We start from the raw sequence: 15,052 nt of genomic DNA on the forward strand, positions 1-15,052 counted from the left end.
AGAATGGATAGGAAGTCGTTATGAACAGTTAGCTCTTATTGACGAAAAAAGAAGGAATGTGATATGTCATGGTCAACTTTAGCAGAATAGAATGTCCAGAGCTTTCAACAAAAGGGTCAAACCTAGACAATTCACACCAGGGCAGTTGGTGCTGAAGCAAATATTTCCACATCAAGATGAAGCCAAAGGGAAATTTTCACCTAATTGGCAGGGGCCCTACATGGTTCACAGGGTACTAAAAGGAGGAGCATTATTACTTGCAGAAATGGACGGAGAAATTTTCTCAAAGCCTATGAATTCGGACGCAGTCAAGAGATACTATGTTTAGATTGTTTACGTTTCTTCATCTGATGTAACTGAACTACGCTTGACCTGATTCCCGTTTAAGAGGGGATACATAGGCAGCCTATGGGTTCGATCACATCTTAATAAAATCTTCATTATCCCCATGATCAGAAGTTGGGGCAGAATTTTGAGGAGGACCCTCAAAATTTCGGAGCAAGTCCAGCCAACTTCGTCATATGCAGAACAATCAAAGAATTGCTTATTAAATTGAGGCAGAATTTTAAGGAGGACCCTCAAAATTCTAATGGAAAGAAATCGCAGTGTCTCTAAAGTGTCGCAGTCATTGGTTCATTTAATTTAGTTGATAACGTGAACTACTATATTTTAAAATAACTATGTTTATCAAATGCATGCATAATTTTCGAAAACTTTATTTCTAGGGAAGCCAGATGTTACCCAATGTAACTCGAATGGGATCTCTAAAATGAAGCAAAGAAAAGCAAGCAGGTGAAGGCATGAACCAACCTTCCTCGCAAAACTCAAGATTTTTCTTTAGATGCAGGCACAATGAACATGACAGGAGTATTCGTAAGTATACGCGTACCCAAAATCACTATCTTCATAATGATAGCTGGCAACACAAATATGTCTCCAGATAAGAAAATACTCTGCTACTACTTATTATCTGTTCACCGCTTGAGACTAAGACTTGTGTCTTCTTTTGCATGAGGCTAAGCCCCGCCTCCTCAATTACATAAGGCTAAGCATTTCCTTTCCCTTGCATTAAGACTAAGCCTTGTCTCATCTTTTTGCATGAGGCTAAGCCTTGCCTCCTCAATTGCATATGGCTAAGAATTGCCTTCCATTGTATGAGACTAAGTACTGTCTCCCATTCTGCATGAGGCTAAGTCCTGCCTCCTCAATTGTATAAGGCTAAGCATTGCCTTTCCCTTGCATGTAAGCCTTGTCTCCTCTTTTGCATGAGGCTAATCCTTACCTCCTCAATTGCATAAGGCTAAGCATTGCCTTTCCCTTGCATGTAAGCCTTGTCTCCTCTTTTGCATGAGGCTAAGCCCTACCTCCTCAATTGCATAAGGCTAAGCATTGCCTTTCTCTTGCATCGAGACTAAGCCATGTATCCTCTTCTTGCACGAGGCTAATCCCTACCTCCTCAACTGCATAAGTCTAAGCATTGCCTTTCCTTGCATAAGATTAAGCATTGTCTCCTAATTGCATGAGACTGAGCATTGTCTCCTATTTTGCATGAGGCTAAGCCCTGCCTCCTCAACTACATAAGGCTAATCATTGCCCTTCATTTCATGAGACTAAGCACTGTCTCCTCTTCTTGCATGAGGCTAAGCTCTGCCTCCTTAACTGCATAAGGCTATGCTCTACCTTTCCTTGCCTAATTCCTAATGATACGTTACTTGAAATCTAACATTATTTTGCCTTCCCGGGGCTAAGCTTTGTCCCAATCTTTTGCAAGACTAAGCTCTGTCTTGTTTTGCTTATATGATCCATCATCATGTCTCAGCATTTCATGGGCTGAAAAATCGCCATATTATCCAAAGGCATCATAGTCCGAAGGCATTATACTCATAAGTCTAAAGACACTATGTCATGGCCTAAGGATCCCTCAATGTTTCATATCATTATTCAAAAGCGTCATGGTTCAGAGGCACCATTCTCATGGCCCGAGAACATCTTTTCATGGCATGTGAATCCCTTATCACATGATTAATGGCCCCGGACATCATGGTCTAAGGACATCATCCTCACCGTCGGAAGACAATCTTCATGGTCCAAAGGGAATATGCATCATGTTTGAATTGTCGCAATAATCCATATATGTTTTGCATGCATTGTATTTTATGTTTCGCAAGTAATACAGGAAATAACAATTCTTCAAACGGGAGCAACCTTCGCTCTAGGTTCCATTCATAATGTTCACACCCTTCAATTATTTCAAATATAACCGACTCCCATCGAACTCACTGTTTCTATGGATATTCAGATACTTACTCTATAACACATTCGTTTCATTTCAAATTCACACTCATAAATCCACTCCAAAAGAACATTTTTCCGAAATACACGACCATTCCTATAACTACTCCAACGGTTTTGTTCACCGTTGGTTCCGGAACTACACATGGCCTGATTCCTGTAAAAGCAGGGATTTGTCGGCAGCTTAGAAACCAGGGTTCGGCCTATATCACTCCATTAGGTCAAAATTGGTCATCATTTCTTTACCCCACAACTCTTTCATCATTCCCGGATAAAGAAGAGCAGTTGTTGATACCCAATTTTGATACCCAATTTTTTCTTCATATTTTAAATATATATACATATACTTTCAAGATAGTTCATATGCATCATCATTTGATTTATAAGAATACACAAATATTTTTTTTATAATTTTTCATAATTTTTAAAGACTTCAAACCTGCGCTTTATTATATATAACAGATATTATCCTCCAAATTATTTTATGAGGATTTAATCATATTAACTTATCATTTATACCAACATAAGGATATAAATATTTCCATTGCATTTTTTATTATTACATTTTTCATTTTAAGGCTAATTACTTATTTTTTGCAATAATGGCCCATATGCATGTATAATTATATTATTTCTGCAGAAAATGACTTTCTATATTTTTACAATGTTAAGTAATTATTTTAATCATTTTAGTGCACAAATGATATTTTTATTATTTATTAATTGCTTTTATAAATTATTTATTTATTAAATATTAGGTATTTAAAAACTAGCCTAAATTCCTACTCAATTTCGGACCTAATAACCCAGCCCAATTACCCCATACACTAACCCAATTACCCAGGCCCAAAACAAAACCCTTTATTTTTTAACCCAACTGGTAACCCATTTACACGACCTGCCCCAGTCCCATTTTAAAATTGTGGTCGTTGATCTTAGAGTCCCATTTTAAAATCGTGGCCGTTGATCTCTAAGATTAACGGCCTATAATTAAAACCCTAACCCATTTGCCCCTTTACCCACCGCCCTCATATGCTCTCTACTCTCTCTTTTTCTCTAAAGAAACCTTAGCGCTATAACCTATAATCCTCCCGGATTTCGACCCAAAAATGGAATCAATCGTTGATTCCTTTACCTTGTTGATGACCTCTCGCTACTGGCTACTCATCTTTGATGTTACTTATTTTCTTGTCAAAAATGGCAAGCAAATCTCATCAAAATTGAACAAAATCGGTTCAAATCCTTGATTTCTCTGATTATTCTGTCAATGTTCATCATGTATCCTTTGTAAGTACAAATATTTCCATATTTGTTGATGATTCTTACCCACCCTAAATTAGGGTTTTCAGACCTTTTTAATCGACCCAAAATAGGTTCGATTCTCTGATTTTAAGTGATATTCCGTCTATGTTCATCCTATTCTGTGTGATATTTGATTTTATTCTGCCGATTTTACATTTTTCCTAAAATTAGGGTTTGAGACTTTTCCCTTTTCCTTACTGATTCTGATTGCATTTAATAAATCTTTCCTTTGCTCGTGTTTGATTGATGGTTTTCCTTATTTGAATGTTAATTTCTACAACTATCCAAACCCTTTCCTCCATTCCCTTTAGACAAACTTTGGAATCACTATAACTTCACTAGATCTAAAAGCTTTGCTCTATTATTTCATTCTATACTTTTGTCTTGGCCTGCTAAAAGACAGCCATTAAACTCTGGGTTTTTTGCTTCTCATTAACGTTTAGAATACTATGAATTTTGTTCTTTCTTGCATCTTTGTTTACTGGTGAGTTACTGGACTTTTACAATTTCATCCTTATGTGCCTATAATTTGCATGTCTTCTTACCTCTGTTAACTTCAGCATGCTACTAGTTGTGAGATTATCTATGCTTAATTCGGTAATCTGAATCTTCCTAAGATTGTTTAACTAGTGTGTTGACGCCTAAATACTCAAGAATCTGTTCACCTGCTTTGAATCTCTATAATGAATGCCTCACCTCTGTAGTGACCTGTGTTAAGACTTTCATTGTATGTCATAATTTGCCTCTCTATTATTGTGTCACTCATCATGCTCACCCGATCCCGTACCCCTTTAGTATTTGCCTATAATTCAAAACATTTGTCTCAGCATGTTGGAACTAGTATTAGGATGAATCTTTGATACAACTGGATCTTCTTTAGTTAATTAGGCCATTATGGCAATGCTTAAATGCCCATATCTGCTACTTGACATGAGTTTGCCTTCCATTCTGTTTAGAATATATGTAGAGATGTTATTGTATATGTTATGTGTATTAATTTGTGATTGTGATCTTGCACCTCTGTTAACATGATGCCATGTTCCTTCTGTGATTATTTGGTTTATCACAATATTGTCTTGTTTCTTGTATACTTAGCATAATTTCGAACCATGTTTCAACCTGCCCAATAATATGTATTTGTGTATAATAATCCTTGTTAGTCCTACAAACATGTTCTTTCCGTAGATTTCTCCGCATGTTACTGCTTCGATGCCATGTATTGAGTCTGTTTCTAATTCTCCATTAAGCATGTTTTTTAAATTCTCTGACTTATTCAACTATTTGCTCTATATGCTCAATTTGGTCATGTCTATTTAAATCCCTCAATTCTTGTCCCTCAACCTTGGTCTTTTCTCTTTCACCTGTTGTTTGGACCTTTTGGATTCTCATTCTTAGCCGGCAGAAATCCAAGGCTATTTAGGTTCTATCATCTGACCTTCCTAGTGTGAGCACTGCCCTGGGTTCCTGAAGCCCTTGGGAACTTTGACACACTAGGATCTTGGTCCTATATGTTCAACTCATTTTTCACCTACTAGTTCAATTAGTTGGTTTCTGGCTGCCTTATGTCAATGTGGATGTAATTTCTGCGCTGTTGAATGAAAACCTGGCCTGGCCAAGCATGTCTCTGGGCTTATTGTAGGATCCCTATAGTTACTTACTTTTGTAATTTATCCTTATTCACTTTTGGGTTTGTAATAATTACTGTAATAACACTTGGGGTATTAGTAAAATTAGGAAAAGGGGTTTTATCTTAACACTTGCATGAAACGGTAAAAATCCTGCCTATACGTCCTTAATTTGGTTCAAATGTGTTCTACTTTCATGTGTTTGGAAATTATGTTAGGTATTTTATCTTTGCTCAAAACGTGTTACTTTCCAGTCATTACAGAAATCCTACCTATAGGTTCTTCATTTGGTTCAAATATGTTCTATGTCTGCTTGTTAGAAATCATGCCTATAAGATCTAAAATCAGTTTTAATTATAGAAATCATGCCTATAGGATGTAAAACAAATTTTTATTATAGAACTCATGTATATAGGATCTGAATCCTATTAATTAATTGTCCCACTCATTTCTTTAAGAGTCTTCAATATGTGTTAATTATCATCACTAGAAACCATTCCTATAGGATTCAATTAACCAATTCTATACGTAATCTAGTGATTATCATTATTAGTAATTGCATAAAATGCCTAGAAATCATGCCTATAGGTTTAATCTCTTATACCTATAATCAGTAGGAAATTATGTAGGTTTCAGAGGTTGTATGTTGCATGTATTAAATCCAGAATCACATAGAAATCCTGCCTATAGGTTTCTGCAACTTCAATTTGTTAAAACCAGCAAATGTCTTTGTTAATCAGGTCTTGCGTGCATTCGTTGTCTAAGTGTAGAGGCCAACTTGAGCCCTTATTTGCTTATAAGTGAAAGTCCAAATTGTTTTTATATAACGCCTAGTATTTTTGATTTTTTGAGAAACCTAAGTTAAAGTCTAGAACCATCCTGAGATAAAGGTCCAAATGTCTCTTGGACCATAGGCATGGGACAGGTAGTGCACGTGTAGGGTACAACTTAGAATGGACTAGTGCGCTTTAGGTAAACAACTTAACGATAGTAATCAAGTAGCAGGAGATAATAGTCTGTGCCCGCTGAATAATATGAGTAACACCCCATCTTGAGGGAGTTATGAAGTATTATTTATGTTGCACGGGGTGATCCTTTAGGAGAAAAAATTTAGGACCCCCCATCCCCCCCCCATCTTATCTTTCAACAATTATTTGTGTTTAATATTAAACTCCTCAAATTCCTTGTTTTTTTGTAATTGATCTCCTAGACTAATTTATGTAATTGAGTTCGGCCGATACCCAAGGTTGAGGACCTCGAAGAGTGCCTAACACCTTCTTTTCGAGGTAATTTCGAGCCCTTACCCGATCTATGGTGACCTCAAACTAATTAGACAGAGTTATATGCAAATAGGTTCCCTAATGCACCTTAATCCGTTAGGTGGGGACTCTCTCTTTAATACCCTTCCTTAAAAGAGTTGTCAATGTCGAAATCCGATTTCAGGAGAAAAAGGGGAGCGACAATTATGAAACATTTTATTTGTTGCGACCAAACAGTAAGGCTGCCTACGTATCTTGTAGTGACAAGAATCAGGTCGAACGTAGTTCAAAGGAATACTTTTTGTTGTTGCTATTTTTCTTTTTTCCCCTTTTTTTCTTTTTGAATTTTTTTTGGAATGAACTTTCTAAAACAAACCTATGGGGGCATGGACTTTTCTCTTTTTTGTACGATTCTAACATGATTCCAAAAGAGGGGAGGTAAAAGAAATTAGCATAGGCTCAAAAAGGGTACTGAATAGTATAAAGTGTTTGGGCAGCTGAAAGAGAGCCTCCCAATATCCAAAAATGGCAAGTATAACATGTGCAACTTGAGGATGAAAAATGAAGGTCATGCATAACATTTGTTTTGCAGCATCAGCATTGACATCACAGATATGCCTTTAACTTTTCTTTAGTGCCTTATCAAGTATAGAACTCTTTGGGTGATTTCTTCTTTACAATGGATACCTTCCGTCAGTTTGGGACAAACTCCCTTAGCTTTATCTTGAAACTTGAGATGCTCTTGAATTCAAAGTTGATTGCTTTAAATTGTCTGGGACGTACTCTCTTGTAATAAATTCTTGTCGTCCTATTAAGTTCCCAAACTATCTGCCCCAGTTTCACATAATTTGGGCCTTAAATGATCTAAAATATCCAAATCTTTACATATTTCCCTCAAATATCCATGTTATCTTCAAACATTGTTTTATTGTTTTATGATTAGACTAAAAATTTCACATGCATGCCTTGTCACTAGAGTTAGCGTGAAAAGGAAACTAAACAAAACGGACTAGAAATAATGGAAAATAGGGGGTTGCATTAAACAGATGGTGAAAGAGTTTGAACAACAAAATAAGCAACATAAAACTTGGGTTATAACCAGGAACAACCCAAATAACACTAAACGAGGTAATAAGACTAGTCAAACTAGGCAAAATAAAAGGATAGAAGGGTTTGAGTCACAAGACAATATCCGAATTACAATCCTGAAATAACCCAGACAACAGAAATAATGACAAAATAAACTACCAAGACTCCTTCATGGCTAACCAAGAAAGGAGTGTCTTTCCAATTACCAAGCTCGACATCTTAACCACTGAGTCGCACATCGACATTACTAGGACCTTCACAAGTCTCCATCACATTGACCTTAGAAAATTGCTTTTGGGTCCCTTTTGTCGACTCGTTCTTAAGATCAAGGTTTGGAACCGAGACTGACAACGCTGAAAACTTTGTGAAAAGTGGCCCTCCAAGGAGCTCAGAAGAGTTCTCATATTCCTCTTCAACACAAATCATGCCCACCATATGCATCTCATTATGAATAGGCAATGGACTTTGGCTAGTATTCGCTGCATCTAGATTTTGCACGGTAATGTCACATGCATCAATAAGCTTTTGTACTGCTCTTTTCATATGCCAACACTTTTCTATGATATGCCCCGAGGCATTAGAGCAATATGCGCACCTTTGAGAATAATCAATATTCTTTGGAGGAGGGTTCAGAATTTTTATCTGAATAGGCTTCAACATGTCCAATTGCCTCAACCTCTAGAACAAACTAGCATATGATTCTCCAATAGGAGTGAATGATTTTTCCTTTTGTTACTGCCTTTTCATTTTGTACTCCGGCCTAGGTTGGAACCTCTTGGGGGTAGGCGGTTGATATGCCTGTAGAGGTGGGTAAGACATTCATGGAGGCGGTGCAGGCCATTGTGCGGCTTGTGAATATAAAGCATATGGCGGTGCATTGTAGACATAGTTCTGACTAGGTGATGTATGACTTTGGGGATTTTGTGGAGAGAAGTAGTATTGGGGAGGGTTATCTAGAGTATGAGGATATTCATAGGGTCGATATTGAGGCTGAAACCATTGAGTAGGAATGCCCACTGAGACCTGTCGTTGGCGGGGCTCAACAACATCTTTTCTATTTCTCTTTCTTCCCCCCAAACTTATCGAGATGTTCTAAATGTCTTCTGTAGTATCTTTTAATGGATAATAGCACGTGATTTTGCCTAACTTGACTCCTTATTCTACCATCACCCCCATTTTTACCAAATCATTTAATGGTTTACCTAAAGCCGGGATCAAATGACTGAAGTAGGTGGGTCCCTGAGCTTGTAGGAAAAGTGTTTAACGTGAAAATGGTAATAACAATTAAATTTATTGATGGGACTCTAAAAATACGTGATCTGTTTTTATGCTAGTTTTTAAACAGTTGATGCTACGTATGTGAGACTTAGAAATGAAATAAGAATTAAGGATAGGGCAAAAATCAAACCGATAAGCCAATAATCGGGGCCTCTGGCTCATCGATTCTGGGCCTCGAGGCCGATCCCAAAGCTCGATTATGAGCTATAAAAGATAGTTGCTATGTGACTAACAGTTATAATAAAATCAATGGATGCTCTTTATCGCCAATGATAACCAAAAAATGATGAACAAATATGAATGCTATAATATCAAGAGAGTGTATGAGAGAGCAAAGAGAATGTACTTCTATATTTCTTATGTACAGCTGGAGCAATAGAGTTTAGAAAAATGGTAGGAATGCCCCTTATATAAGGGGGAATCACAACATTGCACAAAATACATTAACTACTCAGAGACGGGGATGGGACAGCTAGAATGATGTCCTGACGCCCTACATTGGGTTTAGAATAGCCTGCTACGCTCTATCAGTCATAGCCAAGCGCCTTGGGAACTTCCCTCGTCTCCAATATAGCCATTGGTCTGCATTTCCCCGAGATAGGGCCCCGACAACCCTTGACAATGAGCCTCGACCTCAGTCTCGAACCCCGAGAAGCACATTCGCGGGGCACCATAATGATGGGAAAATTCCCGCTTCGAACCCCGGTTTTACCACATACAGATAGTCTCTGTGTTTCTTAGAGTGAAAGTGATAAGAAACGACCTTGAATTTCTTCCCCCTCCGATACTCTTGTAACGACGTCAGTCTTAAGGTGCCAAGATACGATGCACACGCAGCCCCTGAAGAATTTCGCATTGACTATGGCAGTTGGTTGTCTCTTGGACTTCTTCAATGCGCACGCTGGGTTTCTATAAATACTCCCCTTCTTGTTTTCTATAACTCATTGTATCCCCAAACCCCAGAAAAGGTTCGTTCTTCCTTTGCTTTCGTTTTTTCTTAGGAATGCAACTTTCCTTCTTCTTCCAAAAATTTCTAAAAATGGCAAAAACTTTTGCCTCCGCTTCTCAGGACGTTGTGGCCTCGTCCTCTTCACTTTATCTCAAGGTGAAGTGACAATGCCTCCTCGTGCAAAGGAATATTTTCTAGGGTCTTTCACGATGTCTTTTGATTTCAAGGTTGAGAGACCTTCTTCGAAGCCGGGGCACAACGAGCCCATAACTTAATATATTAGCTCGATAATAGACATCAGAAGAGTGAAAACTGATTGTCTCTAAGGGGATGTGATGCTTGTGGAGATCCCTTCTTTGGAGGAGGATATTACGACATATAAAACAAGTTTCCTCAATGTGTACACCTATCCGTTTGCTCTAGGGCCGGTGGGGCAATCTTCTCCCCCAATCGACCCCTTGATTCTCGACTTCTGCCAACGAAGCCACGTGACCCTTGGCCAAATTCATCCTTCATTCTGGCATGTTGTTTACATGATCAGGTACTACGTGAACATGATCAGGGAGATGCCCTTCACTCTTGATCATCTGATCATGATGTACAGCCCTCGTCTCTTCCGTGGGGGTCTAATCAAACTCTGCTGCTGAGCCCCAAGGTCCCTCTTTGCCTATACTGAGAAGCTCAGAAAGGGGGGATGGATAAGCCGATTTGTCCGAGTTAGGACTTCTGTCCTGGCAGAAAAGATATTGTTCCCCGAGAGGTGGAATGTAGAGCGTAAGTAGACATGCTACCTTGCCTTACCTCGCTTCTCTTCGGCTATGTTCTTTCAAGCACTTAAGATGTATTATTTTTTTTGTTACTCCAGTCGCAGCAATTTACCCTGGCGCGGTTTCAGACCTCCCGAATTGGGTCGGTCGTATGTACTCGATTTGTCCGTATGCTGAGCGAGTATGGAGTGATTTATCCTAGTCTCGGTGGGAAGCTAAGGATCATGGTGAGCCTCTAACCTTGCTGTAGTCATCCCTTTTGACTAAAATCGCTACTAGCAGCGCTCTCGTTCCCTGTGCTTACCTCTTGCCTTTGTATAGGTTTGGGGGAAGTCCACTTGATGAAGGGAACATTACCCGGCGGTAAAGGCGATTTGGTACCCGATGAAGGGAAGAAAAGACAAAGGGATCCATTGGACGGGCCTTCCGAATGTAAGAGGATTAAGGCAAAAACGACTAAGGCCGACCTGGCAGATCTAACCCCCGAAATGGTGGGAAACCCTCGAGTTGAGGGTGAGGAGGAAAATAGCTTCTCGACGGCGCCCAAGGGAGAGATAAACCTGGCCGATCCTAGGGCCTTAGAGATGTTGGCTTTCGAGCTAGAGATTGATGTCGTTGTGGCCCCACTTTGTGGCGTAGAGACAATTGAGGGAGTATCGAGTTCTACCCCCGAGCTGGTTGGTGGTCAGAGTTCTCCTCAGTCTGAGGTGCCTTCATTAGGTGGTTTGGAGGGGCCTAGTTCAGGGACCCCGAATAGACAAGGGATGGTCCTGACTGACCTTCCCAGTGGCGTGGTCGTGATTGATTCTCCTCAGGGAATGACCCTACCTTTTAAAAGAGTGAAATATGCCCCGTGTGAAGAATCTCTCGATGTAGGGATGCCTGTCAAAGTCAAAGATTTGTTCGAAAGGCTCCCAACCATTTCCGAAGGAGTTCTTGAGGTTGATGCTTCCCTCGTCATTGGTGAAATGAGCAGGCTTTGCGAGCAGGTAATCTTAGCTTTCCATACCTATCGCTCGAGCCTCAGTTGCCTTAACTGTTGTCTTTCTAACTTGTCTTTTATCGTGGCTTTAGGGCAAGGTGTTTTACAATCATACTTTCACCCAGAATCAGGTCGAGGTGACCCGCCTCCAGCATGAGAAGGCTCTCCTTACTGAATAGGTTATCTAGTCCCTATTTGCCTTTATCTGAATGTTTTGCCAAATCCTAGTGTTTTAACATCTTGGATCTGATTTGTGTAGTTTGAGAAGGAACGCGCCCTACTAATGGAGGAGCTTCGGGCTAGAGACTATGAAGTCTCCGAACTCAAACAGTGTGTGAGAGAGATGTCTTCCGAGAGGGATGCCCTACAGGAGAAGGTGATATTAGTTGGGCATCAGCTTAGTGAGGCGAGGGAGGATAGCGGCAAGTACAGAGATCTCCATTGTGTGCTGGTGGATATATTATCCAAGATCAAGACTAAAGCCGAGATGTTTATGTCTTTTCATGGAGAAGATACTAAATAGGCACCCGGGTCGGAGGGGCACCCGAGGTGGTCGAGACGAGGTTGACTCAGGCAGCGGACATATGTGTGGGAGATATCATTTTTCCTGTGCAGTTCGAGAGAGTGGAAACCTTGGAGAAGAGAGATGCTGCCTTGCTTGCTTTTGGGGGTGCGCCGAGCAGTGTCTTAGTAGGTGATAAAAGAGAAGGCAGAGCCCTCGGAAGGGAAAATGTCATCGAAGAGGGGCCGATGAAGGACCCATAGTTGTCGGGGTGAAACCTTTCGTGGAGACACTGAAGACATCTCTTTCGATGGTAGATTAAGATTCTGTTTGGTTCTCTCTTTGTAGGGGTTTTTTCAGGACTTGTAAACATCCCCCTGGAGGCTACAAGAAGGCTTTTTATTTCCTGTTCCTTCCTTCCTTTTTGCTTTTCTGAAATACTATGTGATGTTCTTTTGACTTTCGACTTAGGGTCCCGATCTTTGGGTTAGACCCCTTTGGCTCTATTGTCATCGAGTCCGGTGATGGTGACTCGTACACACTGAGTTGGTTACTTCATAGAGTAAGCTGGCATTTGAGCTCTTGTGTTTTCACTTTCAGGCATTTTTATTAGGTCGAGCTCAGTCTCCGAGTCGGATCTCAACTTTAGTTCATCTGACCCTAAAATTTTTAGGATTTCGATCTGGCCCTTAGGCTCTTACGCGTTGGGTTAGAGTGACCCTATGTGCGGGTAGCCCCGGAGCTCATTAGGTTGGCGATAATGTTTCTTATGCCCTGGGTCGAAGCAACATTTTGTATGTATGGCCTTGGGGCTTATTAGGCTGGCGACAAAGGCTCTTCGAATCGACCTTTTGTGTGTATGGACCTATGGCTCATTAGGCTGGTGATAATGGCTCTTATACCTTGGGTCGAAGTGACCTTTCGTGTGTATGGCCCTGAGGCTCTTTACGCTGGTGACAATGGATCTTATGCCTTGGGTCGAAGAGACCTTTTGTGTGTATGTCCTAGGGGCTCATTAGGCTGGCAACAATGGCTCTTATGCCTTAGGTCGAAGTGACATTTTGTGTGTATGGCCTTGGGGCTCTTTAGGCTGGTAATAATGGCTCTTACGCGCTTTTTCCCTTAGGCATATTTGGTTAACTATTTTGAGTCTAGTCTCCGAAATGGGTTATTACTCGAGCTCATTTTGACCGTCAAGTTTTCATATTTGTGTAAGCTGGCGATAATGGCTCTTACGCTTTTGGTCGATGCGATCTTTTTATGTAGGCTTTATTTTCTTCTCGTTAAGGACTTTTGAAGTAATCTTTTCCTGACTCATCATTGGTTCGGGAAGAACCTCAATTGTGAGTAACTTGCGGTGATGTTCGAGCATCTCGGGAGGTTTGGCTCGGAGGTTGAGTAGCTTCAAGCCTGTGATTTGGAGCTGACATGGTCGAAGATCTTTTGCATATGCCAAGGGTAGCTTGTTTAACCGGTTTTTTCCGAAGTAGATTCGGAGTACTTGAAGGCCTGTGTGGGCTGGCAACAATGGCTCTTATGCCTGCAGCGACGGTCGGGCGTCCTCGAATCGTGTTAGTTCGGCTGGTACAGCTGTGTGACCGGAGTCACTTGTGTTTGGCCGGAGACTTTGAGGCCCAAGTGAAGTAGTTTCAGTATTTATATCAAGGGTATGCCCTTTTAGGGGTCTTACAAATTCGATATTTAGCCGAAACTTTGGGATCGGATCTATGCCTTTAGTGAGGTCTTACAAGTTTTATATGCCATTGAGGTCTTACAGTCTTTTCATGTTGTTGAAGTCTTACAGGTTTTACATATCATTAAGGTCTTATAGTTTTTACATGTCGTTGAGATCTTATAGTTTTTACATGTCGTTGAGGTCTTGCAGTTTTTACATGGCGTTGAGGTCTTACAGTTTTTACATGCCATTGAGATCTTACAGTTTTTACATGCCGTTGAGGCCTTACAGTTTTTACATACCGTTTAGGTCTTACGAGGCTGAGCCTGCCCGCTCGGGGTCTTATGGCCTTGGGTTTTGACAAGTCAGTGGAGGGGGCGCTAGACGGTAGTACCTGAGTCATCGAGGGTTTCTTGACTCGGGAGTCGTTATTTGCAAACTTTATATTGCCTCATCGAGGGTTACTATTTTGGAGATCCTGACCTTGAGGTCACACGTTTTTCGAGATTTCAGCATCAGTCTCCTAGTGTTTGTGGCACCTTCGGTTTTGGAGACGTTTTATAATCCTGGTGTTTCCTCGTTGAGGGATTTCGAGTTTGGAGTTTTGACCCGGGGGTCGTTCAGGTGTCGAAGTGTTGATGCCAGTCTCCGATTGTTCAGGACATTTTTGATAGAGGAGTCCTCTTTGCCAAAATGTCGAGTTTCTTTTGAAGCGTGAAGTGCTTTGACGAATAGTGTTCTTTGATTACCTGGTATAAGTACACATGTTTTTGCCGTTAAAAGCTTGGTTACTATATATGGGCACGGTTTGTTCGACCGTTTGGCCTGGTACATTACTTTCCCTATCGGGGTCCCATTTGGGGTGTCTTGGATCTCCCAAGTAGATGACATCCCGGGGGGGGCCCAGTATTCGAGGTGGATTGTAAAAGAGATCTCGAACACTTGTTGAGTCTTCTTCAGGCACGGTATGGTCGTTGCCTCGTTAAAAACCTTACGGGTGCTCGAGTATGTTCTCGAAATTTTCCATCGGATGCCCTAGCAATAATATCGTTTTAGCATTGATATGTTCGAGTTCCTTAGAAGTTGTTCGCCCTCTATGGTGCCGAGCTTGTAAGACCCTTTGCCGACTACTCCGAGGACCCGGTACGGTCCTTCCCAATTTTGGCCCAGCTTTTCTTCATTGGGGTTTCAGGTGTTAAGGGTGACCTTCCTTAGAACCAAGTCCCCAACTTGAAAATATCGGAGGTTTGTTCTCCTGTTATAATATCTTTCGATCCTTTGCTTTTTGGGCGGCCATTTGGACCATCAAGGCTTCCCGTCTTTCATCCAGCA

This window comes from Nicotiana tabacum, chromosome 3 (assembly GCF_000715075.1).
Source record: "Nicotiana tabacum cultivar K326 chromosome 3, ASM71507v2, whole genome shotgun sequence".
Lineage (NCBI taxonomy): Eukaryota > Viridiplantae > Streptophyta > Magnoliopsida > Solanales > Solanaceae > Nicotiana > Nicotiana tabacum.